Genomic DNA, 27,350 nt, shown 5'->3' on the forward strand with positions numbered 1-27,350 from the left:
TGGATATTTTTCATTCTTCTAAATTTAGAAAAATTGTCGATAAGTTAAAAAGAATTCTAAACTTAAAAAAAAAAAAGGCGAATTCGGATGTAGTTCGGATAATTGGACGTTTGGATAATAAGGGTTCGGATAATTGGCGTCTTACTGTATTAAAAAATAATTTCGCTATTGTTACATTTCGGGCTTAAAATTGTTTCCAAATTTAAAAATCCATTGTTCACAGTTAAATTTCAACTTGCATTTAACAGTACTAGAAATAAGTTATTTTCATTATGAGAAACTTTTCGACTAGGTCATACAAAAAAAAGTTTCACAGAGAAAAAAACGTTTCATACAAAAATAAAGATCTGTTAGAATAAATTTACAATAATGTTGAAGATAATATTCAAATGTTTAGAATGATGTTTGAATTTTGTCTTCCTTTAAAGTTTATAGAGAGAGAATCTCATTGCTTCATTTTAAAAAACTCTAGGATTTATAGTTTCTTTATGGGGATACAGAAACAAAATTTTAAGAGGTGGAGAATCTTTGAACTTACTTATTTTAAAGTATTTTGTTAAACTACCGGTTTTTCAAAAGTTGGTTTTGTGAAGGTACCGCTAAACGGTAGTAAATTTACCCTGGACAGACTACTGGTTATTCTTTGAGTTTATGCAATTCATTTTCTATATACTCATGCATTTTAAAACTTATTTAAATAATCTTAAAATTTCAGGATTTAAATTGGTCTGTTAAGCAAATATTTTAAATTAAATGTGAGTGAAAAGTATAGTTAGATATTCATTTATTTAGTTTTTAAAATTTTTTGAGTGCAATAAATGTTTTTGATGACAATGAATCTTGAAATCTATGACAATTCTAATGCTCATTCATACTAGTTGTTAAAGATTAAATTTTTTTGTTATAAAACTGAATGCAACATGTTCATTATTTTATTTTATAATATGTTTAATTGTTTAGATTAATAAGTGGCCATTATTTTAAACTTTATTTTAAATCAGTTTTACTTGTAAAACCAGTTTGTACTCGTTATGAACATTGGTTAATATGTTAAGCATAGGTATAGTTTGTCTATGATATGAACTCTGCCCACCACAAAGTCTGTGGCCATCTGCTGCTATGGAACCAAGAATAGTGCATTTCAGGGAGGGTAGCTTCTCTTCATTATAGGGCGAAGAAAAGGATTCCCTTTCTTTCGTCGTTTCTCGAGCCAAAAGCTGTTCTAAACAACGACCCCACTTTAAATAGTTATACTTCGTTACCCCATATAGATGGCAGCACTTTTTAAAAATTTTCACTCATTTAATGTTTTTCTGTTTTATTTCAGGATTTTCAAAAAGGGGTCAGCACTTGACTTATTTCTAGAGTTTTCTTAATGATTTGGCAATTTATATTTTTCTTATATGTGGGCGTCTTTTTATTAGATCTTAGTCTGTGTACTTTTAAATCATTACTTAGACTTACGCTGTGAACTTTTAAATTGGGACTGTTTGTCATCAATTTTTCTTTGCATTTCCTTTTCAATTTTTTTAATTGCTTTTTCTTATTTAATTTTCCATTATGAGGCCTTGGGGACGCAGTCAGTTTTTGATTTCACTACTGACAACTGAAAGGCTCCTGTGTGTTGGCCGGCAATGTGTCCCCTGATGAAGTACTGTCCTGCCAGAATTGTATTTCTGACTTTATAAATTAAAATAAAACAAATTTGGATTCAGTTGCTTTTCGATTTTAATTTATTATTTTAAATATTACTTACTTATTTTGTCTTTTTCTGAATTTGTCAATTAGTTTTATTCTTTGATTAGACCTCATTACCATAGTCACCTCCACTGGCCCAGACAAATGGTTAGGGGAATTCTTACTTTAGAAAAACTATATAAAGCAATGTTTTTGCGGTTAATATAAGATGGTGGCTTTTAAATGTCTAAGTGTTTAATATTTTGGTGTGACGCATGATAGAGTCCCACTATCTTATTTAATTTATGAGCTGAGGCATTCATTGATGTCTTTTGGCCAAAATGAGGCAGTGAGTGAGTCATTCATTAATGTTAATTTTTTTAATAAAATTTTCTAAAAATTTTAAATTTTTTATTTATTTTTACTTAACATATATTTTTGGAATAATTTCTAACATGGATAGACGGTTGGATAGTTGAATAAAGACCTATGTGGTTTAAACCAAACAGATTTTTTTTTAAAACTATTTTATATAGTTAAATTTTATGTTCTTCATATAAATTCATTCAGTTTAATTGTATCAAAATAAAAAAAAAGGATATTTTCTTCCAATTTTGAACTTAATTTCTAATGGGAATCTGTATTATTTCAAATAAACATAGAAAAAGTTTTAAACAAAAATATCTATCTAAACATTGTTGGCATTTCAGCCCGGAAGAAACATACAGGGTATCTGCTCACCTGGAAAATCATGAAAATTCATGAATTTCGGTATTGAACCAAATTTGTCATGATTTTAGTTATATTTTCAAAGAAATCATGGGAAGTCATGGATTTAGTTTGCTGAAAAATCTAATTTTTTTAATTGAATTCCTCCCCCTCTGCCAATTTCATGGTGTTCCAAATATCTAAATTTCTAACAAAATCCCCAGTCACAGTCATATTTTATTAAAGTATAAAATGTTTTTATTGTGTTCTTTAAAAATTATGGTTTTCTATCAAAAAATGAAAGAACATCATTTCTAGAGCGAATTATCTTTTATACTTCTGTGATTTCAGAAATTTTGTTTTTATTTATTTTTTTATTTATTTTATAAATTTAAAATTCTAGCTAAAGCAAGCCAGTCAATGGTGAATTTTTTTATTCCGAAATGAGAACAGAAAAATCAGGAATATCTTTCCTTTCAGATGAACAAGAAAAGTCTCTTTAGAATATAATTTTGCAGGAGAAAGAGAAAAAAAATTATTTTATTTTTATTTTTTTCAGCTATTTTATTGCTTCAACTTTTTCTTTACTCTGTTTTTTAAATTTAAAATCTGTAAATATGAAGATGCAGAGTATAACAGTTTTGGTTATACCTATCATTTCAATTAATGTTATTACAATGCTTTTTTAAATTTATGGTTGTTTTTATCAAAGAAAATAGTAACTTCATTAAGTCATGAAAATTTCTTGGAATTAGTTATGGATTTGAAAATCTAAAATGTAGCAGATACGCTGAACATATTTCTTCCAGAACAGTGGAAGAAACTGAATAAAACAAAAAAAAAGAGGGCGAACTGGAAAAGAATTAAAAATGACAAATACAATTGTTTAACAATAGGTATTATATAACTCGTATGTAAGCAAATTAAATTCAGTATAGTTACAAAAAGTTTGTCACATTAACTTAAAAAAAAAAAAAGAATTATTTGTTAGTTTTAAAGAGAATTTTAAATTCTATTTATCATATTATTCAGGAGTTGGTTTGGGTAATCATACTTAACATTATTTGATAATGAAAATTATTATGCTATTTGTAATTAATTGTGTGAATTCAATATATGATTTTAGTGGTATCAATGTTTAATATGTGATTTGTTTATTTAGTGGTATTGATAAATTGATTATGTTCTTTTAAGTAATGTAAAATAAAGTTGTCCATAAACTATTGAAAACATAACCTAAATTCTTTTATATAAAATATTAATAAATATCACTTATTTTAATTTTTTAAGAAATTCATAATTTTTTTCTTCTTGTTTTCACTTATTTGAGAATGACATTAAATAGCTCTAAAATTAATGTTATTATTTAAACTAGATTGCTATTTTAAACTGTTTAGATATCTGATATTTCTTTTTGAAAAAGGGTTTATTCCACTTGAGTTGAAAATTTAAGAAATTGGAAATTTAAATTTAATTTGTAAGAAATTGGAATTGGATTATTTAAATTTAGCTTAGATTGATTGAGTTGATATTTAATTAACCAATTTTTTAATTACAGGCTTTAAAAAATTTCACAACAAAAGATGTTGGGGACTTTTTGGAAATCTTTAGTCAACAACAAAACTGTCCCTTATTGATTTTTTTTTAAATGATTGAAATTTTTAATTCTTTTCCTCTCAAGTAAAATACATAACAAACATCTCATATTTTAACATTTATAACTCAGTTTGCAAATTCAGGTTGCTCAGTTTATTAATCTTAAGATTTATTTTTTGAAACCTATTAATATTTGTTTGTTAACCTTATTTATGACTTTAATTTGGAATTTTTTAATTATTTTCATAAATAAACTGAAGTCAGTCTTGAAAGAAAATCAGTAGGTAAAATTAAATTAATATCTCTTTTCAATTTGTTTTTAATATTAAAATTTATGTATTTCCTTAAAAATGTAAAAAATTTTTGCTGTTAAGGAAAAATAAAAGTTACATTTTAATGTAAACATTGGTAATTTTTATAATTACTGTGAAATGATCAAGTAATGATGTAGCAAAGAATGAGATGGAACTTCAACGCTTACCTGCGTAAACAAAATTTGTACTATTAGTGTATCTAAAGCGTTTTTTGATGCTGACCCAAGTTAAATTGAGATTATTATTTAAAAAAAAATTATGGAGATGGAACAAAAAATAAATAATGATGAAGTGAAAAAATAAATAGAGATATGTATAACTTAGAAAAAAATTTTTGTTTATTATTTAGTGGTTGATGTGAAAAGATGTACAAGGTTAGCTGTTATTTTTATCTTGTTTGCTGTAAAAAATAAATTAATATAATGAATGAAAAAAATCTTTATAATTAGTTTAATATATAAGTCCTTATTATAGAAAGGTACATTCTGAAGTCAGTGAACTATAAATGTCTGAAAATTCTTCTAGATTGCGTTAATTTATCAAAAAAATAAGTTCTGTCTTGAAATATTTTTAGAGTGGGCACCCATGATGACCACTTATTCTTCAAACCTAATGTGTCGACGACCGATATCGATTGGTCACCGACTCCCGTGGAATTAACTTTTTATATCTTTTCATTTAATACTCAATTTTTGTAAGCGTTTTTTTGCTTGGATTAAGCTATATATATATTTTTTTAAAAATCCTTACATGCTCGAAGAATAACAAAATGTTTATGATTTTAGGTTAGAAGGACCACTTAGACCTACTACAAAGAATTCAAGTCGTGCTTTGTCCAAATTTGAACCTCATTCAACGAGTCATCCTGTTGAGTCTGTGGAAAAAGAGCCATCTATCGCAAGTAATTCCTTCTTATTGTTGATGTTTTCTTCTGAGCCTTTTCAACCCAATTCTTTGGTTCCATCTTTATTTGATTCATTTCTTTTTAAAAATAGAAAATTTAAGCATATTGAATCTTTAAACGTTTTTCTTCTGCTTTTAAAAACTATGTAAGTGGTTAAATATGATTTAATTTCAATTAATCACATATTATTGTATAATACAGTCAAACCTCGCTATAGTGAACCTTCAAGGGGCAGAAATTTCAGTTCACTATAACTGGGAGTTGATTATATCCATACTGCAAACAATTTTAATTAATTTTTCCAAACTGCTCCCTTTTATTACACATTATTTAAATAAATGACCAATGAAAAGAAATACAAAAATGATTAAAGAGCAATATGTAGTAACAAAAAATGTGTTCACTTATATTTTTTATTACTCATCGTCGTGCGTGCAAAAGATTTAGGGATGAAAAACTGAGATAAAAGAAGCAAATAAGAAAAAATGCTTCTGGCTACATTTCACTCAATAAGAGGTCTTAAAAATTGGTATATGTATTTTATGTAGGAATTTCGAAATTACCAACAAATGAAGGAAAAAATCACTCAAGGGCAGAAAAAAGTTCAGAATATCCAATTTCCTCTCATCTTTTGGTTCGCTATATCCACAAAAAATGATATTATATGTGTATGGCAAGGCACGTGAGCGAGCATTTCGTTCACAATGTCCGGGAGTTCAGCAGAGTTTAACTGTATTTTATTAATTCAGGGTGATGTATTTTTTTTTAATGTGACTTAGTTGTTAAAAAGTTAATCTTTTATTTTATTGATTAATAAGTTCTTCCTTTATTTTTCATTTTCCAAATATTATATTTTTTTCATTTATTCATTTATTTTGTTTAATTCAAAGCATTACTTTTTGGTTATTTATACTATTTGATTTAACTTAATAAATATGGAATAACTTTAGCCATCTATGGATTATTTATATGTTTGTTAGTTTCTTTTTTGAATGGTTTGATATTTGTTGTTAAAAATGTTTTTTGTCTTCAGTTATGTTCTTTTTAAATAAGTATCACTTGAATAAGTTTAACAATTTTTTTTATGTTTTATTTCACTCTTAAAAAAATACTTTCTACCAACCCAATAATAATAACATGGTGCATTTTTAAAAAGTGCTTAAAGGTGCCTTTTTTCTTTTTTTAAAAGCCCTGAAAGATGCTATTTTCATTGAGTGTTTTTAAAAAGTGTGTAATTTTCCATTTTCGAAAATCAGATTTTTTTCTCTACCATGTTGATTTTCGACACATAGTATGCAAAAGCGTGCTTTACACATTGTTCTATTCAGCATTTCCACAATTCATCCAACCACAGACTACTTCGGCGCATCATTGGTCTATAGAGTATGAAAGCGCCAATCTTTTTGCATGTTTAGTGAAATACTTGTGAGTTAGCAAGCACGTCCACTGAGCTGGGATAAGTGAGATTCTTGCACTCTCATGTGCAAATCATGATTTCAATCAAATGATTTTTTTTTTTAAAAATCATTGATTTAAATCAACAGATTTTTTATATATACATTGATTTGAAAAGTTAAAAAACAGTGTTTAAAATTATTGATACTTTTATTATTTTCTTTTCTTAGTTTTAAAGTTTATTTTAAATGAAGTGCTGCATTAATTAATTTTAGTTAACGAAATTACTTTCATTCTTGGTGTGTGATAAATTCCAACACATTAGAAATTACATTTTTAAAAATCTTTTAATGCTTGAAATTGAAAGTACAGATTAAAGAAAACATTCAGGGCTGTCTTAATATGGACTTGCATAGCTGTAGAAAGTTATTAATAAACATGAATTTTTTTCACAAAAAAAAAATACAAATAATGTTAATTTAAATTCTACCTTATGATTGAAAAAGCATGGAGGTAAAATCTTCATTATATTTTATTGGTGGAAAATGTATATTTCTAAAGCTTGAGGTTATATTAAAAAAAAATACCCTAATTTGCCAAAAATGGAATAAAAATGCTGATTGATTCAGATATTTTTTTCTGATACAGTGTCATTCTTCCCCTTTAACCCTTTCGCGCCGACTGTCACAAATACGTGACAGCAAAAAACCGTATCAATCAGGGTAAGAAGATAAAACTGGTAATCAAAGTATTTCTTTAGCAGTTTATTTGTGGGCGGAGTTATAATTTTTTGATTTATTTAATTCACCATTACTTTGTTCAAAATAAAACTATTTAGTTATACATTGAATTATCATTGATTATATATATGATTAAACTAACAATAATTAAAATAAAAGCAAAGTAAGTCTGTAAAATTAGTAACGAATACATTTAAGTTACCATTTTTTATTTAATTGCAACTTGATTCTGATTTTGTACGAATGCTTTTCTGAATCACCCGTCCCCAAGGGGTTAAACTCTACTTAAAGCAGTAGGGTTATTAACTGGTAACAGTGTACATGTTTACAGTGTACATCTTTGACATTATCAGAAAGAAATTTTCTGAAGAAAAAAATTTCCAATGAGTACATAGATAGATTTTTTAATTTTTTTTTTTTTTGTAGCTTAACTTATCTATTTTGATTTGGAATTAAGAATTAATATTTTGCTATAAAAATTTATAGATTAAATATTTGTTTATTTTTTGATGAATGACTACATTTATAAACACAGTCTGTTACATTTATTTTGTCATTTTAAAAATCAAAAGAAAGAAAATCACAATTTTAAATTAAAATTATGGTTTGCTAATTGAAACTTTGGTTTAATAGTTTAAGTATTCTTTAAATTCTCTATTTCATCTAGTCTTTAAATTTCAATCTTGCATTTGTTTCGAAATGGTTGCTATGCTATGTATTATAATGAAAAATTGTTTTAGGTAGTTAAATCTTCTAAAATATTTTTATAATATAGTTTAATATTACTTTCATATTGATTAAACATTTATAAAGTTTTTTTTAATTATAAATCCAAGTTCTTACAATATATTTGAATAAAAATCAAAAAAATTCGATTTAAATAAAAAAAATCTGATTTTTTTTTTTTTTTCAAAGAAAAAAAATCAAAAAAATTACAAACCCTGCTCGTGTGCAACTCTGCTGCATTTTGCAAGATATTCTCAATTTCAAGCTTCATTTTCCACCCTCTGATATCGAGCTGAAAAATCTCTCCAGTATTTTATAATGGCTGATATAATCAAGAAAAGAGTTCTTTGTCAGAATTTATCATGATATTTCTGACAAAGAACTCTTATGAACTCTTATTATGAGTTATTTTATCATGATCATGTAAAGTCTTTGAAAATTATTTTGCATTTTGTTAATGTATATAGTGCTTAAAAATATTTTTTAATTGCTTAAAAAGTACTTATTTTTTGTTGAAAGATTTGACTATACACCCTGAATAAGATTTTAAATTAATTGTTCTGGTTTATTTCCACAGATGTCAAGTCCAGTCCTGTCCATAATCTGAAACTGGGCTATACCTGGCCTGAAGTTGAACTGAATCCTCCTTACCTTGGTCTGACATTGAGTGAAAAATAAAATTGAATTCTAACATTACATCCTAATTTGGGTGTAAGTAACGGAAACCACTTGTGTACTGTTGATGTTCCTGTTAGATATGAAATATCTTTTTGTGATACGGAACAGACATTCTCATCTGTTGCATGAAATATGTATATTTTTCATCAGATATCATATATGTATCAGCTCATCATTTGTGTACAAAAATGGAAAACATATGTAATCATATAAAAATTTCAAGGCTGTGAAAAGTTTTCATTGACAATATAATAGTTGAAAAAAAATTATTTGAAAAAAAAATTAGCCTTATTGAAAAAAGTATCTTGATTTTGTACAATGGGCCTAAAATTTTATTTATTATTAGGTGAAAAAGTTTTTTTAATTTTTTATTTAGGTGAAAAAGCTTGGTTAAAATAGGAACGCACAACATGCGGTCCGCCAACTGTTGTTGTGCAGCCCGCAGGAGCTGAATGTATAAAAAATTTCCTTTTAATTTAGTTTTTTTTAAAATTTTATTTAGTTAAAATATTTCATTCAAATTTATATTACTCTATAAAATATGTATATTTTTAGCACTTTCATTCTGTAAGAATTTATATCTCTCCTATATATATTAGTAAATAAACTAATTATTGAGAAAAATCGAAAAAGCTTTTTTAAAAAAAAGTATTGGTTGTTTTAGTTTTAAATAAATTCAAATAATTAAAAGTATTTAATTTTCTGAAGTATGTTATTAAGTTTTCTGACAAAAATATTTAATGCTTAGAACATTAATGTTTTTATAAAAATTATCATATTTGCCGCAGACATGACTAAATATGTATGCGGCCCTTTGTTTATCTACCTGCTGTGCAAGTGGCCCTTCACTTAAAAAGCTTGCGCACCCCTAGTTTAAAATTTTAATTTTTTTTTTCAAAGCAAAAGCATGTTACAAATTTTAGTTTTTAAGTTTAAAAATTTAAGATTTAGAAAGAAAATTACTTTTTTTGAAAAGTTATGTATGAAATTTATTATTCAGGTCACCTGGAATCTGAATTAGAAATAATTGTTTTTCAGGTTTAACTGTATTTTCAATTTTCAACTATAGGTATTTTCCATCAATAGGTTAGATTACTATGCAGATTCCAGATATTTAAGTATATATTACAGAAAGTTTAAGTATAATATTTTCACATGGGACTCTTCTTACTTATTTCCTAACTTCCTAAACTTTAATGTAATGAAAGAAAATGCTGTATTGAGTATTTATTTTTCTTAACCGCTTCCCTCTATTTGGAATAGTGAATTTGTAATGAAACTGGGAAGAAGTTCTTCAATAGCAGGTGTATATGGTCATATAAAAAGAATCATTATGCATAACGTTGTTACATAGCCTAATTATTACCATAAATACTCAGAATAATAAGTTTAAAATATATTAAGTAAAACTTGCCTCCATCAAATTTTTTAAATGTTTAATATCGATATTTTCGTCATATGATCGCCAATTGGCAATCTTTCTCGGAATTGTTCCCATCCTTCTCCCAAAAAAGGTGTAATAAAGTCAGGTGACAAAGAGGGAACCAAATGCTAATTCCTGGTAAATGGATACATATGCAGTAAAAAAAAAAACTTCAAATAAATATGTAAATAATTTAAATGGTTACATTTTGAGCAAAATAGTTTCACATGCTTTTTTTTTTTCTTTCATGATTTGGGTTGATCAGTATTTTCTAATCTCATGCCCGACTGTTACTGTACGCAGAGATGATTGTGCTCCAGAAAAAATCTGGATTTTTCGCTAACCGCGATCCAGAAATTTCTGGAAATCCAAAGTCCAGAAGTTTCAAGAAATTATTGATCACATTTATAAATAAAAATATTAGAACTAGAATTTATGTTTGACATCTCTTCCATTTGAAACTATTTTTTCTGGTAGAATAATAAATGTGATTAGAAATAAAAATAAACTTATACATAATTATTAATTTAAATTATGCTGCATGTAATTTATTTAGAATTTCATGTTGTGAAAATATCAATGGTTTAAATTTAAAAAATACGGTAATTTTTTGAAACGTGTCATTAATGATTTTACTCAAGAAATGTTCAGGATTTTTCAATTGGGATCACAATCACCCCTTTGTACATTTGTTAACTTAAAAACTAATATTTGTATTATGATTTGAAGAGAAATTTTTTAAAAAATTGAAAAATTTTTTAATGTATGTTTTTGAGCTTAAAAAAGAGCTTAACTTTAGGCTCATTCTAAAAGACCTAAATATTTTTGGAGAGTATGTAACTACAGCGAAAACTTTTTATGGTCTCAAAATTTTGAATATCGAAAAAAATTGTTTTTCATGATACACTCTTATGTCTATGTTTTTTTCTTTTTTAATTTAGAGTTGTAATAATTGCAGATTGTTTTCATTCACTGTATTCTCTGTCACCCAATGCTTAGACTATAAGCCATTTGTTCTTTCATTACTTATTTGTTTGTTTGTTTTTTCTGATTATTTAATTATTATTTAAGGTCTGGGATTTTATATTCAGAACACAGATATTTTGGATGAACTTAAAATATTAACAACTGAGCATAGTATGCAATGATAGAAGGGAAATTTATTTTAATGTCAAATAACGATGAAATTTATAACTATTTTTTTTAAATAACAAAATGAATTATATCTACAGCCCCTGGACAAATTATTAGACACACTATTAGATTCTATGTAAAATCTTAATTATCAGGTGATACTCTATACAGTGTGTCTAATAATTTGGCTAGGTATGATATATTGTTAAACTATATCATGCAAAATTATATTCTTTAGTATCAAAATATGAGTTGGTTTTAGTTGTTTAAAATGCTTCTGTTTTTTGTTTAGTTAGTAGTCTCAGATGCCCAGAATCTATAAAATTGTAATTTCTATTAAAAAAAAAATTTTTTTTCTTCATAAATGTGTTATATTTTTGTAGTTGTGGTGGTTGTTCACATTTTCAATAAATCTGAATCTCTTGAATCTCAATTCTTATTAATAATTGAACTTTTTAAAACAGATTGCAATGCTTTCTTTTCAATAATGTGTTGTCTCTAACCCAAGTTGCAAAATGAAATCTGTTCAAAATTAATTGTTATTTTTATAGGCTCATATTTCATTTTCAATTGACTATTTCATCAAAGCAACATTTATCATTGGTTGAAATTCAACAGGGTTCCCACGGTCCTCAGAAACTTAATTTTTTTTTTAAAATGAGGGTCTTTAAATGTACTTAATTTTGGTGCAAGGCTTTTAAAAGTCCTTAATTTTTCAGTATCACTATACATGGGTGCCACTTTTCAGTCCCAGGGACTGAAATCAGTCTTGAGAAAAATCAATAAAAATCAAATTCTATCAATTAAAAAAAAATTTCTTTTTTTTTTCATTAGAAATTTTGTAATTTTTTTTTTGTCGAAATAAAAAAATATTGTATCTTAATGATAACATATGATATGGTATTGATGTCAGGACTTTAATTTATCTTCTTTTTGTCAGCTTCACTAAATCTCATTCTTTCAAGTCTTGACAAATAGGATTGCCTGAACTTTATCTACTTGTATAATTAAATTTTGTACTATTAATGAATCTAAGTCTGCTCTAATTTGCTTCCTCCACCATAACCTATCGTCATGCTGGTCAAAGTTAAATCAAGATTATTTTTTTAAAAAAGAAAGAAATTATAGTGCTAGAGCAAAAAATAAGTAATGGTGAAGTGAAAAACAGGGATATGAATGGTTTCAGGTTGTTAAGAAATATGCAAGGTTGGCTGTTATTTTCGTTTTGTTTGTTAAAAAAACATAAAATAAAAAATTAGAAAAAATAATCAAATTATTGATTTAATAGGCTAATAACAAGGAAAGGTAAATTTTGGTGTCAGTGTGCTATAAATTTCTAAAAGTTTGGTAAACAATGCTAGACAGTATTATTTGGTCAAAAAATGAGTTCAGTCTTGAAATTTTTTAGAGTGGCACCCCTGCACTATAGTCAGAGATGATTGTGCTCCGGAAAACATCTGGATTTTTCGCTAACCAGGACTTCGCTATATCTGTTCCGCAAACAGTTTTAACTAATGGTTCCAAAATCCTCCCTTTTATGACACATCATTTAAATAAATGATCAATAAAATGAAATACAAAAATGACTGAAAAATAATACGTAGTAACAAAAATGTGTTAACTTTTATTTCTTATTACTCTTCGTCTTACGTGCAAATTTTTTTTTAATAATTTCTAGCTGATGAGCAGTCCTCAGCATCAAAAAGGGAAACACTTCCTGACTCTCCGATAATTTTTCCTGAATTTATGTTATTCCGCTTTTTTTAAACCTGTCTATCCAGCCATTCAAACACATAAAAGTAGTCTCACAAAATCACTTAGCGAATTCATCGGCTTTAACTTGAAGCCTTTGTCCAGATACTAGAAGATGGCGGCTTCATTGAATGCTGAACGAATTCAATAATGAAGCAAACAAAAAAAATGCTTATCGCTACATTTCATGCTGTAAATAGTTTTAAAAATCGGTATATGTATTTATTTTGAAGTAGAAATTTCAAAATATGAAGAAAATAAATCAGTCGAAGACAGAAAAAAGTTTATAATATCCAACTATCTCTCTTTTTTTGTTTCACTATATGTACAAAAAATAACATTATATGTGTGTAGCAAGGCACGGGAGCGAACATTTTGTTCACTATATTCGGGAGTTCACTATAAACCGTGTTCACTATAGCGGGGTTTGACTATATATCGAAACTAATGATCTCAGATTCCTTAGTATTTTGCATATTTTTATTAATATATACGATTTGCCTTTTGCAAAATAAATCTTAATTAACAAAGATTAATTTTCAAAATTTTTCTTTTATATGATTGTTTTTCAATTTTAAGTTTCTGACACCTTTTTTTATGATCTACTTCTATTAGAGGAAAAACATATGAAAATTTTTTTTTATATATATTTTAACTTAGAAGCATGAGTAGATCTGAAATATGTCATTAAAAAATACACAATTTTCGAATCTATCTTTACAAACAAAAAAAAAACAAATTATACAGCGAAAAGGTTCTGCTTTTTATTTATATTTCAAATAAATTTACTGTATCAAAAATTAGTAATTTTTCCTCACCAATTTATATGGATTATTATATGAAATATTTCAATTATTATTTGTATTAATTTTCATTAATTAATTACATGAATTGTTATTTTTATAATTAATTATTCAATGAATAATTCAAAAGTAAATAATTCAAGCCACTTGGTAGAGCGATTGAAATCCATGCATATTTTATGTTGGAACTGTTTTTTTTCGATGCTATCTATTTTTATTTGCAAAGGTGCTAATGTGATTAGAATATATGATTTCTTTTTCAATTTGTTTTATCTGATTATGTTGCTATTCTGTTTATTCCCTGATTATTTTTTTTTTCAATTTTGTAAAACATTTTGTGCCCAAATAAAGGATGAAATTTTTAACTACATCTTGCATTTTAATTTTTTTTGCTTTTCATCACTTTTTTTCAGCTTTTTTACTATTGAATCTTGCATCAAAAATCCGCTTGAACTGAGAAAAAAAATTTTTTATCAAAATTGTCAAATTATAATGTATATATAAGAATTTTTTTAAAAAAATATCTGTGAATGATAATGAGCCACTTTTGTAATGTAGATAGAATATAAAAATGAAGCAATGTAAGTTCCATCAAAAGGTCCATGAAGGCAAATTTCTCGCAATAGTTCGTCTAGGGTTTTTCCTTGTCTTCTGGTTTGGGTTCAAAGTTACAAGTCTACGGAGTTGAACTTTAGTAGTCGTAAACCCAAAATTGGGTTAACTGTTCAACGACGGTTATAAAGTAACTTATACTAAAGGATCTCTGAGAAAGCTGGAAACGGTTCAGCAATAGAAACTATTTTGAATTCATAAATGTACAGTGCCCAAAATAAAAAACCCAAATAACTTTTGATAATCGGATTTTCACGCTCTAGGATTCAATGGTTCGAGGAGGTGACTTCAAATTTGCTAATTAATTAGTGCACACAATATTTTAAGATGCGAAATCAGATGCAAAAACGTATTTTTACTCAATAATAGTCTTTTTTTTTTTCTTCAGATAGGGATTTCAGACAAAAGACACGGCGTTAGCGACAATCTCGTACAAATTCTGCCAATAGTTTGGTCAGGACAGCTGTTCAAAGTTTGGACCCCTTAATGTTAATTTTATTTTCTGGGTATTTCGCCATAATTCAAATTTTTTTTAAACTGACGAATCACGCACACAAATGTAAAATTCATTTTATCAATCAAAGATAATTCCATGCGAAGAATAACTTTTATTCTATATTTTTTATTTAAGACTGGTCAAGAAAATTTTGTTTTAAAATTAATAAATTTTTTTAATTAGTTAAAAAAAAATCAAATTTTTTTTTAAACTAACTGACAAATGTTTTGCACACAAATGTAAAATTCATTATATCAATCAAAGATAATTCCATGCGAAAAATAATTTTTAATTAGCCTTTAAAAATTTTCTTCCGCAGCCATGTATGGACCATAGACCCCTACTTAGGGTCCGAGTTTGAAAATTATACCTTGATATTGAAGGGAGCTAGGGGGTCTCGAAATTTGAACCTTACTCGCGCCATTTTATATTTTTATTCTTTTTTTTTATTATTCCATTACGCTTTCTTTGCTGGATTTCATACACAGAAAACACCCCATGCATGCTAAAATATTCAAAATGTTACAAAAGAAGTCGAAAAAGAGCAAATAAATTGATTTTCCTGGATTTTTCCAGCTTTTTCACATTTTCCTAATAAAAAAAATTATTTCCTACATGCAGGACCCACCAGAATATCGACAAACACATTAAAAAAATAATATTAATTAAAATAAACAGAAAAAAAGAACATTTTTTGAAAATTTGTCCGTCCCTGGGATTCGAACCCCCTCCAGTAGCGGGCAACTGCTCCTGGTCAGTAAACAAAATTTATTTTGGCAGATTGTGGGCCCACTAATTGGTATATAAAAAAATCCTTCGGTAAAATTGTTCGATACAATCAATTCTAATTTCGGGCGGAGTTTGAAATTTATAGGTTAATATTATAGGGAGTTACGAGGTGTGATGTGTGCGTGCCTCCTGATATGACTTCTGTCCCTTTTTCAGCCATTATTCGCTCCTTAACAAAGAAAAATATTTCTTTTCACATATAGAACACTTTATTCACTTAAAAATATTGAAAAGAAGTTAACAAAATAATATAAATTGAAATAAATAAATAAGTAAAAATTATCCGAAATTTTTCCGTTTATTAGCTATTTTTCGCTATTTCCCAAAGAAAAAATAGTTTTTTTTTGTATACAAAAAACTTGATTCACGTTAAAATATCAAAAAATTTATTAAAAAAATAATATAAAAAAAGAGAAAAAATTTGAATGTCGACCGTCGCAGGGTTTCGAACCCATGGCCCCCGGAACAACAAATCGAACTTGCCTCACAACTTTACCAATAGCGCCATGCTTCACATGCCTACTCCGCGAATATTTAGCTTAAAACACTTTATCCCGGTTAGTAAACAAAATTTATTTTGGCCCATTGTGGGCCGACTAAGAGGTCTATAAAAAAATCCTTCGGTACAATTGCTTGATACATTAAATTCTAATTTTGGGCGGAGTTTGAAATTTATAGGTAAATATTATAGGGATTTACGGGGTGTAATGTGTGCGTGCCTCCTGATATGACTTCCGTCCCCTTTTCAGCCATTATTCGCTCTTTAACAAAGAAAAATATTTCTTTTGACATATTTGACACTTTATTCGCATTAAAATATTGAAAAGAAGTTAAAAAAATAATATAAATTAAAATAAATAAATAAATAAAAATTATCTGAAATTTATCCGATTATTAGCTTTTATTCGCTATTTCCCCAAGAAAAAATAGTTTTTTTTATATACAGAACACTTGATTCACGTTAAAATATCAAAAAATATATTTAAAATAATAATATAAAGATAAGAAAAAATATGAATGTCGACCCGCGCAGGGTTTCGAACCCATGGCCCCCGGGACAACAAATCTAACTTGCCACACAGCTTTACCAACTGTGCCATGATTCATATGCCTGTCCCGAAAATATTTAGCTTAAAACACCTCCTCCCGGTTAGTAAACAAAACTTATTTTGGCAGATTGTGGGCCCACTAATCGGTATATAAAAACATTCTTCAGTACAATTGTTCGATACATTAAATTCTAATTTTGGGCGGAGTTTGAAATGTATAGATTAATATTATAGGGAGTTACGGGGTGTGATGTGTGCGAGCCTCCTGATATGAGTTCTGTCCCTTTTTCAGCCTTTATTCACTCTTTAACAAAGAAAAATATTTCTTTTCACATATAAAAGACTTTATTCGCATTAAAGAACACATAATGGAATATTAATAAACATATAATAGATAAAAAAAATGGCGGGGTGGGGTTCGAATTTCGAAGCCGTCTAACTCCCTTGAATATTAAGTTATAATTTTCAAACTCGAACCTTAAGTAGGGGTCTATGGTCCAAACATATCTGCTGCAGGAAATTTTTATAGATGAATTAGGGGGAGCAGGGGGCCCCTCAAAGTTCGATTGGATAGCTGACAGAAAGAGGACTTTTGAAGAGAAATTGTGTCCGGCTTCTCGTGTTCTAGTGGTATAGTGGTCAGGACACGGGACAAGTAATTGACGGCAGGTTCGAGGGGGCGCAGGTTCGAATCCCAGCGTTATCATTTTTTCAAAAAATTTCTTTTTTTTTCTTCCGATAATTTTGTATTATATTATTTTTTCAATGTGTTTTTCCATATTTAAGAGGGTCCTACATATAGGAAAAAATTTTTTTAATTTGAGAAAATGGCGAATAATGGGTAAAAACTGGAAAAATCCAGTAAAATTGGTTTATTTCCATTGTTTTGAATTATTTTACAATATATTCGACAGTTTCTAATGTGTAAGGTGTTCTAAGAGTAAAATTGTGTATCTTTCTTTGTTAAAGAACGCATAATGGAATATTAATAAACATATAATAAATAAAAAAAAATGGCGGGGTGGGGTTCGAATTTCGAAGCCGTCTAACTCCCTTGAATATTAAGTTATAATTTTCAAACTCTAACCTTAAGTAGGGGTCTATGGTCCAAACATATCTGCTGCAGGAAATTTTTATAGATTAATTAGGGGGAGCAGGGGCCCCTCAAAGTTCTATTGGACAGCTGACAGAAAGAGGACTTTTGATGAGAAATTGTGTCCGGCTTCTCGTGTTCTAGTGGTATTGTGGTCAGGACACGGAACAAGTAACTGACGGCAGGGGCGAGGGGGCGCAGGTTCGAATCCCAGCTTTATCAACTTTTCAAAAAAATTTCTTTTTTTTCTTCTTTCGATTATTCTGCATTATATTATTTTTTCAAGGTGTTTTTCCAAATCTCAGAGGGCCCTACATATAGGAAATAATTTTTTTAAATTGAGAAAATGGCGAATAGTGGGTAAAAACTGGAAAAATCCAGGAAAATTGGCTTATTTCCATTGTTTTAAATAATTTTTACAATATATTCGTCAATTTCTAATGCGTAAGGTGTTCTATGAGTAAAATTGTGCATCTTTCTTTGTTAAAGAACGCATAATGGAATAATAATAAAAATATAATAAATAAAAAAAAATGGCGGGGTGGGGTTCGAATTTCGAGGCCGTCTAACTCCCTTTAATACTAAGTTATAATTTTCAAACTCGGATCCTGAGTAGGGGTCTATGATCCAAACATATCTGCTGCAGAAAATTTTTATAGATGAATTAGGGGGAGCAGGGGGCAACTCAAAGTTCTATTGGATAGCTGACAGAAAGAGGACTTTTGAAGAGAAATTGTGTCCGACTTCTCGTGTTCTAGTGGTATTGTGGTCAGGACACGAGACAAGTAACTGACGGCAGGTTCGAGGGGTCGCAGGCTCGAATCCCAGCGTTATCATTTTTTCAAAAAATTTCTTTTTTTTTCTTCCGATAATTTTGTATTATATTATTTTTTCAATGTGTTTTTCCATATTTAAGAGGGTCCTACATATAGGAAAAATTTTTTTTAATTTGAGAAAATGGCGAATAATGGGTAAAAACTGGAAAAATCCAGTAAAATTGGTTTATTTCCATTGTTTTAAATTATTTTTACAATATATTCGACAGTTTCTAATGTGTAAGGTGTTCTAATAGTAAAATTGTGTATCTTTCTTTGTTAAAGAACGCATAATGGAATATTAATAAACATATAATAAATAAAAAAAAATGGCGGGGAGGGGTTCGAATTTCGAAGCCGTCTAACTCCCTTGAATATTAAGTTATAATTTTCAAACTCTAACCTTAAGAAGGGGTCTAAGGTCCAAACATATCTGCTGCAGGAAATTTTTATGGATTAATTAGGGGGGCCAGGGGCCCCTCAAAGTTCTATTGGATAGCTGACAGAAAGAGGACTTTTGAAGAGAAATTGTGTCAGGCTTCTCGTGTTCTGGTGGTATTGTGGTCAGGACACGGGACAAGTAACTGACGGCTGGGGCGAGGGGACGCAGGTTCGAATCCCAGCGTTATCATTTTATCAAAAAATTTCTTTTTTTTTCTTCCGATAATTTTGTATTATATTATTTTTTCAATGTGTTTTTCCATATTTAAGAGGGTCCTACATATAGGAAATAATTTTTTTAACTTGAGAAAATGGCGAAAAATGGGTAAAAACTGGAAAAATCCAGGAAAATTGGTTTATTTCCATTGTTTTAAATTATTTTTACAATATATTCGACAGTTTCTAATGTGTAAGGTGTTCTAATAGTAAAATTGTGTATCTTTCTTTGTTAAAGAACGCATAATGGAATATTAATAAACATAAAATAAATAAAAAAAAAATGGCGGGGTGGGGTTCGAATTTCGAAGCCGTCTATCTCCCTTGAATATTAAGTTATAATTTTCAAACTCGGATCCTGAGTAGGGGTCTATGATCCAAACATATCTGCGGCAGGAAATTTTTATAGATGAATTAGGGGGAGCAGGGGGCAACTCAAAGTTCTATTGGATAGCTGACAGAAAGAGGACTTTTGAAGAGAAATTGCGTCCGGCTTCTCGTGTTCTAGTGGTATTGTGGTCAGGACACGAGACAAGTAACTGACGGCAGGTTCGAGGGGGCGCAGGTTCGAATCCCAGCGTTATCATTTTTTCAAAAAATTTCTTTTTTTTTCTTCCGATAATTTTGTATTATATTATTTTTTCAATGTGTTTTTCCATATTTAAGAGGGTCCTACATACAGGAAAAAATTTTTTTAATTTGAGAAAATATCGAATAATGGGTAAAAACTGGAAAAATCCAGTAAAATTAGTTTATTTCCATTGTTTTAAATTATTTTTACAATATATTCGACAGTTTCTAATGTGTAAGGTGTTCTAAGAGTAAAATTGTGTATCTTTCTTTGTTAAAGAACGCATAATGGAATATTAATAAACATATAATAAATAAAAAAAAATGGCGGGGTGGGGTTCGAATTTCGAAGCCGTCTAACTCCCTTGAATATTAAGTTATAATTTTCAAACTCTAACCTTAAGTAGGGGTCTATGGTCCAAACATATCTGCTGCAGGAAATTTTTATAGATTAATTAGGGGGAGCAGGGGCCCCTCAAAGTTCTATTGGATAGCTGACAGAAAGAGGACTTTTGAAGAGAAATTGTGTCAGGCTTCTCGTGTTCTGGTGGTATTGTGGTCAGGACACGGGACAAGTAACTGACGGCTGGGGCGAGGGGACGCAGGTTCGAATCCCAGCGTTATCATTTTATCAAAAAATTTCTTTTTTTTTCTTCCGATAATTTTGTATTATATTATTTTTTCAATGTGTTTTTCCATATTTAAGAGGGTCCTACATATAGGAAATAATTTTTTTAACTTGAGAAAATGGCGAATAATGGGTAAAAACTGGAAAAATCCAGGAAAATTGGTTTATTTCCATTGTTTTAAATTATTTTTACAATATATTCGACAGTTTCTAATGCGTAAGGTGTACTAAGAGTAAAATTGTGCATCTTCCTTTGTTAAAGAACGCATAATGGAATATTAATAAACATATAATAAATTTAAAAAAAAGGCGGGGTTGGGTTCGAATTTCGAAGCCGTCTAACTCCCTTGAATATTAAGTTATAATTTTCAAACTCGAACCTTAAGTAGGGGTCTATGGTCCAAACATCTGCTGCAGGAAATTTTTATAGATGAATTAGGTGGTGCAGGGGGCCCCTCAAAGTTCTATTGGATAGCTGACAGAAAGAGGACTTTTGAAGAGAAATTGTGTCCGGCTTCTCGTGTTCTAGTGGTATTGTGGTCAGGACACGGGACAAGTAACTGACGGCAGGGGAGAGGGGGCGCAGGTTCGAATCCCAGCGTTATCATTTTTTCAAAAAATTTCTTTTTTTTTCTTCCGATAATTTTGTATTATATTATTTTTTCAATGTGTTTTTCCATATTTAAAAGGGTCCTACATATAGGAAATAAATTTTTTAATTTGAGAAAATGGCGAAAAATGGGTAAAAACTGGAAAAATCCAGGAAAATTGGTTTATTTCCATTGTTTTAAATTATTTTTACAATATATTCGTCAGTTTCTTATGCGTAAGGTGTTCTAAGAGTAAAATTGTGCATCTTTCTTTGTTAAAGAACGCATAATGGAATATTAATAAACATATAATAAATAATAAAAAATGGCCGGGAGGGGTTCGAATTTCGAAGCCGTCTAACTCCCTAGAATATTAAGTTATAATTTTCAAACTCGAACCTTAAGTAGGGGTCTATGGTCCAAACATATCTGCTGCAGGAAATTTTTATAGATGAATTAAGGGGAGCAGGGGGCCCCTCAAAGTTCTATTGGATAGCTGACAGAAAGAGGACTTTTGAAGAGAAATTGTGTCCGGCTTCTCGTGTTCCAGTGGCATTGTGGTCAGGACACGGAACAAGTAACTGAACACAGGGGCGAGGGGGCGCAGGTTCGAATCCCAGCTTTATCAACTTTTCAAAAAAATTTCTTTTTTTTCTTCTTTCGATTATTCTGCATTATATTATTTTTTCAAGGTGTTTTTCCAAATCTCAGAGGGCCCTACATATAGGAAATAATTTTTTTAAATTGAGAAAATGGCGAATAGTGGGTAAAAACTGGAAAAATCCAGGAAAATTGGCTTATTTCCATTGTTTTAAATAATTTTTACAATATATTCGTCAATTTCTAATGCGTAAGGTGTTCTATGAGTAAAATTGTGCATCTTTCTTTGTTAAAGAACGCATAATGGAATAATAATAAAAATATAATAAATAAAAAAAAATGGCGGGGTGGGGTTCGAATTTCGAAGCCCTCTAACTCCCTTTAATACTAAGTTATAATTTTCAAACTCGGATCCTGAGTAGGGGTCTATGATCCAAACATATCTGCTGCAGGAAATTTTTATAGATGAATTAGGGGGAGCAGGGGGCAACTCAAAGTTCTATTGGATAGCTGACAGAAAGAGGACTTTTGAAGAGAAATTGTGTCCGGCTTCTCGTGTTCTAGTGGTATTGTGGTCAGGACACGAGACAAGTAACTGACGGCAGGTTCGAGGGGGCGCAGGTTCGAATCCCAGCGTTATCATTTTTTCAAAAAATTTCTTTTTTTTTCTTCCGATAATTTTGTATTATATTATTTTTTCAATGTGTTTTTCCATATTTAAGAGGGTCCTACATATAGGAAAAAATTTTTGTAATTTGAGAAAATATCGAATAATGGGTAAAAACTGGAAAAATCCAGTAAAATTGGTTTATTTCCATTGTTTTAAATTATTTTTACAATATATTCGACAGTTTCTAATGTGTAAGGTGTTCTAAGAGTAAAATTGTGTATCTTTCTTTGTTAAAGAACGCATAATGGAATATTAATAAACATATAATAAATAAAAAAAAATGGCGGGGTGGGGTTCGAATTTCGAAGCCGTCTAACTCCCTTGAATATTAAGTTATAATTTTCAAACTCTAACCTTAAGTAGGGGTCTATGGTCCAAACATATCTGCTGCAGGAAATTTTTATAGATTAATTAGGGGGAGCAGGGGCCCCTCAAAGTTCTATTGGATAGCTGACAGAAAGAGGACTTTTGAAGAGAAATTGTGTCAGGCTTCTCGTGTTCTGGTGGTATTGTGGTCAGGAGACGGGACAAGTAACTGACGGCTGGGGCGAGGGGACGCAGGTTCGAATCCCAGCGTTATCATTTTATCAAAAAATTTCTTTTTTTTTCTTCCGATAATTTTGTATTATATTATTTTTTCAATGTGTTTTTCCATATTTAAGAGGGTCCTACATATAGGAAATAATTTTTTTAACTTGAGAAAATGGCGAATAATGGGTAAAAACTGGAAAAATCCAGGAAAATTGGTTTATTTCCATTGTTTTAAATTATTTTTACAATATATTCGACAGTTTCTAATGCGTAAGGTGTACTAAGAGTAAAATTGTGCATCTTCCTTTGTTAAAGAACGCATAATGGAATATTAATAAACATATAATAAATAAAAAAAAATGGCGGGGAGGGGTTCGAATTTCGAAGTCGTCTAACTCCCTTGAATATTAAGTTATAATTTTCAAACTCGAACCTTAAGTAGGGGTCTATGGTCCAAACATATCTGGTGCAGGAAATTTTTATAGATGAATTAGGGGGAGCAGGGGGCCCCTCAAAGTTCTATTGGATAGCTGACAGAAAGAGGACTTTTGAAGAGAAATTGTGTCCGGCTTCTCGTGTTCTGGTGGTATTGTGGTCAGGACACGGGACAAGTAACTGACGGCTGGGGCGAGGGGGCGCAGGTTCGAACCCCAGCGTTATCATTTTTTCAAAAAATTTCTTTTTTTTTCTTCCGATAATTTTGTATTATATTATTTTTTCAATCTGTTTTTCCATATTTAAGAGGGTCCTACATATAGGAAAAAAATTTTTTAATTTGAGAAAATGGCGAATAATGGGTAAAAACTGGAAAAATCCAGTAAAATTGGTTTATTTCCATTGTTTTAAATTATTTTTACAATATATTCGACAGTTTCTAATGCGTAAGGTGTTCTAAGAGTAAAATTGTGCATCTTTCTTTGTTAAAGAACGCATAATGGAATATTAATAAACATAAAATAAATATAAAAAAAATGGCGGGGTTGGGTTCGAATTTCGAAGCCGTCTAACTCCCTTGAATATTAAGTTATAATTTTCAAACTCGAACCTTAAGTAGGGGTCTATGGTCCAAACATATCTGCTGCAGGAAATTTTTATAGATGAATTAGGGGGAGCAGGGGGCCCCTCAAAGTTCCATTGGACAGCTGACAGAAAGAGGACTTTTGAAGAGAAATTGTGTCCGGCTTCTCGTGTTCAAGTGGTATTGTGGTCAGGACACGGGACTAGTAATTGACGGCAGGGGCGAGGGGGCGCAGGGTCGAATATCAGCGTTATCATGTTTTCAAAAAATTTCTTTTTTTTTCCTCCGATAATTTTGTATTATATTATTTTTTCAATGAGTTTTTCCATATTAAAGAGGGTCCTACATATAGGAAATAATTTTTTCAATTTGAGAAAATGGCGAATAATGGGTAAAAACTGGAAAAATCCAGGAAAATTGGTTTATTTCCATTGTTTTAAATTATTTTTACAATATATTCGACAGTTTCTAAAGCGTAAGGTGTACTAAGAGTAAAATTGTGCATCTTTCTTTGTTGAAGAACGCATAATGGAATATTAATAAACATATAATAAATTTAAAAAAAAGGCGGGGTTGGGTTCGAATTTCGAAGCCGTCTAACTCCCTTGAATATTAAGTTATAATTTTCAAACTCGAACCTTAAGTAGGGGTCTATGGTCCAAACATATCTGCTGCAGGAAATTTTTATAGATGAATTAAGGGGAGCAGGGGGCCCCTCAAAGTTCTATTGGATAGCTTACAGAAAGAGGACTTTTGAAGAGAAATTGTGTCCGGCTTCTCGTGTTCTAGCTGTATTGTGGTCAGGACACGGGACTAGTAACTGACGGCAGGGGCGAGGGGGCGCAGGTTCGAATCCCAGCGTTATCATGTTTTCCAAAAATTTCTTTTTTTTTCTTCCGATAATTTTGTATTATAATTTTTTTTTAATGAGTTTTACCATATTTAAGAGGGTCCTACAAATAGGAAATAATTTTTTCAATTTGAGAAAATGGCGAATAATGGGTAAAAACTGGAAAAATCCAGGAAAATTGGTTTATTTCCATTGTTTTAAATTATTTTTACAATATATTCGACAGTTTCTTATGCGTAAGGTGTTCTAAGAGTAAAATTGTGCATCTTTCTTTGTTAAATAACGCATAATGGAATATTAATAAACATATAATAAATAAAATAAAAAATGGCGGGGTGGGGTTCGAATTTCGAAGCCGTCTAACTCCCTTGAATATTAAGTTATAATTTTCAAACTCGAACCTTAAGTAGGGGTCTATGGTCCAAACATATATGCTGCAGGAAATTTTTATAGATGAATTAAGGGGAGCAGGGGCCCCCTCAAAGTTCTATTGGATAGCTTACAGAAAGAGGACTTTTGAAGAGAAATTGTGTCCTGCTTCTCGTGTTCTAGTGGTATTGTGGTCAGGACACGGGACTAGTAACTGACGGCAGGGGCGAGGGGCCGCAGGTTCGAATCCCAGCGTTATCATGTTTTCAAAAAATTTCTTTTTTTTTCTTCCGATAATTTTGTATTATATTATTTTTTCAATGAGTTTTTCCATATTTAAGAGGGTCCTACAAATAGGAAATAATTTTTTCAATTTGAGAAAATGGCGAATAATGGGTAAAAACTGGAAAAATCCAGGAAAATTGGTTTATTTCCATTGTTTTAAATTATTTTTACAATATATTCGACAGTTTCTAATGCGTAAGGTGTACTAAGAGTAAAATTGAGCATCTTCCTTTGTTAAAGAACGCATAATGGAATATTAATAAACATATAATAGATAAAAAAAAATGGCGGGGTGAGGTTCGAATTTCGAAGTCGTCTAACTCCCTTGAATATTAAGTTATAATTTTCAAACTCGAACCTTAAGTAGGGGTCTATGGTCCAAACATATCTGCTGCAGGAAATTTTTATAGATGAATTAAGGGGAGCAGGGGGCCCCTCAAAGTTCTATTGGATAGCTGACAGAAAGAGGACTTTTGAAGAGAAATTGTGTCCGGCTTCTCGTGTTCTAGTGGCATTGTGGTCAGGACACGGAACAAGTAACTGAACACAGGGGCGAGGGGGCGCAGGTTCGAATCCCAGCTTTATCAACTTTTCAAAAAAATTTCTTTTTTTTCTTCTTTCGATTATTCTGCATTATATTATTTTTTCAAGGTGTTTTTCCAAATCTCAGAGGGCCCTACATATAGGAAATAATTTTTTTAAATTGAGAAAATGGCGAATAGTGGGTAAAAACTGGAAAAATCCAGGAAAATTGGCTTATTTCCATTGTTTTAAATAATTTTTACAATATATTCGTCAATTTCTAATGCGTAAGGTGTTCTATGAGTAAAATTGTGCATCTTTCTTTGTTAAAGAACGCATAATGGAATAATAATAAAAATATAATAAATAAAAAAAAATGGCGGGGTGGGGTTCGAATTTCGAAGCCCTCTAACTCCCTTTAATACTAAGTTATAATTTTCAAACTCGGATCCTGAGTAGGGGTCTATGATCCAAACATATCTGCTGCAGGAAATTTTTATAGATGAATTAGGGGGAGCAGGGGGCAACTCAAAGTTCTATTGGATAGCTGACAGAAAGAGGACTTTTGAAGAGAAATTGTGTCCGGCTTCTCGTGTTCTAGTGGTATTGTGGTCAGGACACGAGACAAGTAACTGACGGCAGGTTCGAGGGGGCGCAGGTTCGAATCCCAGCGTTATCATTTTTTCAAAAAATTTCTTTTTTTTTCTTCCGATAATTTTGTATTATATTATTTTTTCAATGTGTTTTTCCATATTTAAGAGGGTCCTACATATAGGAAAAAATTTTTGTAATTTGAGAAAATATCGAATAATGGGTAAAAACTGGAAAAATCCAGTAAAATTGGTTTATTTCCATTGTTTTAAATTATTTTTACAATATATTCGACAGTTTCTAATGTGTAAGGTGTTCTAAGAGTAAAATTGTGTATCTTTCTTTGTTAAAGAACGCATAATGGAATATTAATAAACATATAATAAATAAAAAAAAATGGCGGGGTGGGGTTCGAATTTCGAAGCCGTCTAACTCCCTTGAATATTAAGTTATAATTTTCAAACTCTAACCTTAAGTAGGGGTCTATGGTCCAAACATATCTGCTGCAGGAAATTTTTATAGATTAATTAGGGGGAGCAGGGGCCCCTCAAAGTTCTATTGGATAGCTGACAGAAAGAGGACTTTTGAAGAGAAATTGTGTCAGGCTTCTCGTGTTCTGGTGGTATTGTGGTCAGGAGACGGGACAAGTAACTGACGGCTGGGGCGAGGGGACGCAGGTTCGAATCCCAGCGTTATCATTTTATCAAAAAATTTCTTTTTTTTTCTTCCGATAATTTTGTATTATATTATTTTTTCAATGTGTTT

At 29.9% G+C, this 27,350-nt stretch overlaps 1 protein-coding gene across 8 annotated transcripts in view; it reads left to right on the forward strand.

The window, feature by feature from the left end:
* The window catches only part of LOC147817049 (transcription-associated protein 1-like), an 84,420-nt gene that overhangs the window by 18,681 nt on the left and 38,389 nt on the right, over positions 1-27,350 (forward strand). Inside the window, exons 10-11 of one of the 8 annotated variants that reach the window (XR_015430064.1) lie at positions 5,081-5,196; positions 8,638-14,220. The exons of the other annotated variants lie outside the window; for them this stretch is intronic. The gene's annotated coding sequence lies outside the window, so the exon portion shown is untranslated. Of the gene's footprint in view, positions 1-5,080; positions 5,197-8,637; positions 14,221-27,350 lie in introns of those variants that run through there. 8 annotated transcript variants of the gene reach the window in all.

This window comes from Parasteatoda tepidariorum, chromosome 1 (genome assembly GCF_982258835.1).
Source record: "Parasteatoda tepidariorum strain Cologne lab strain chromosome 1, Ptep-v5.0, whole genome shotgun sequence".
Lineage (NCBI taxonomy): Eukaryota > Metazoa > Arthropoda > Arachnida > Araneae > Theridiidae > Parasteatoda > Parasteatoda tepidariorum.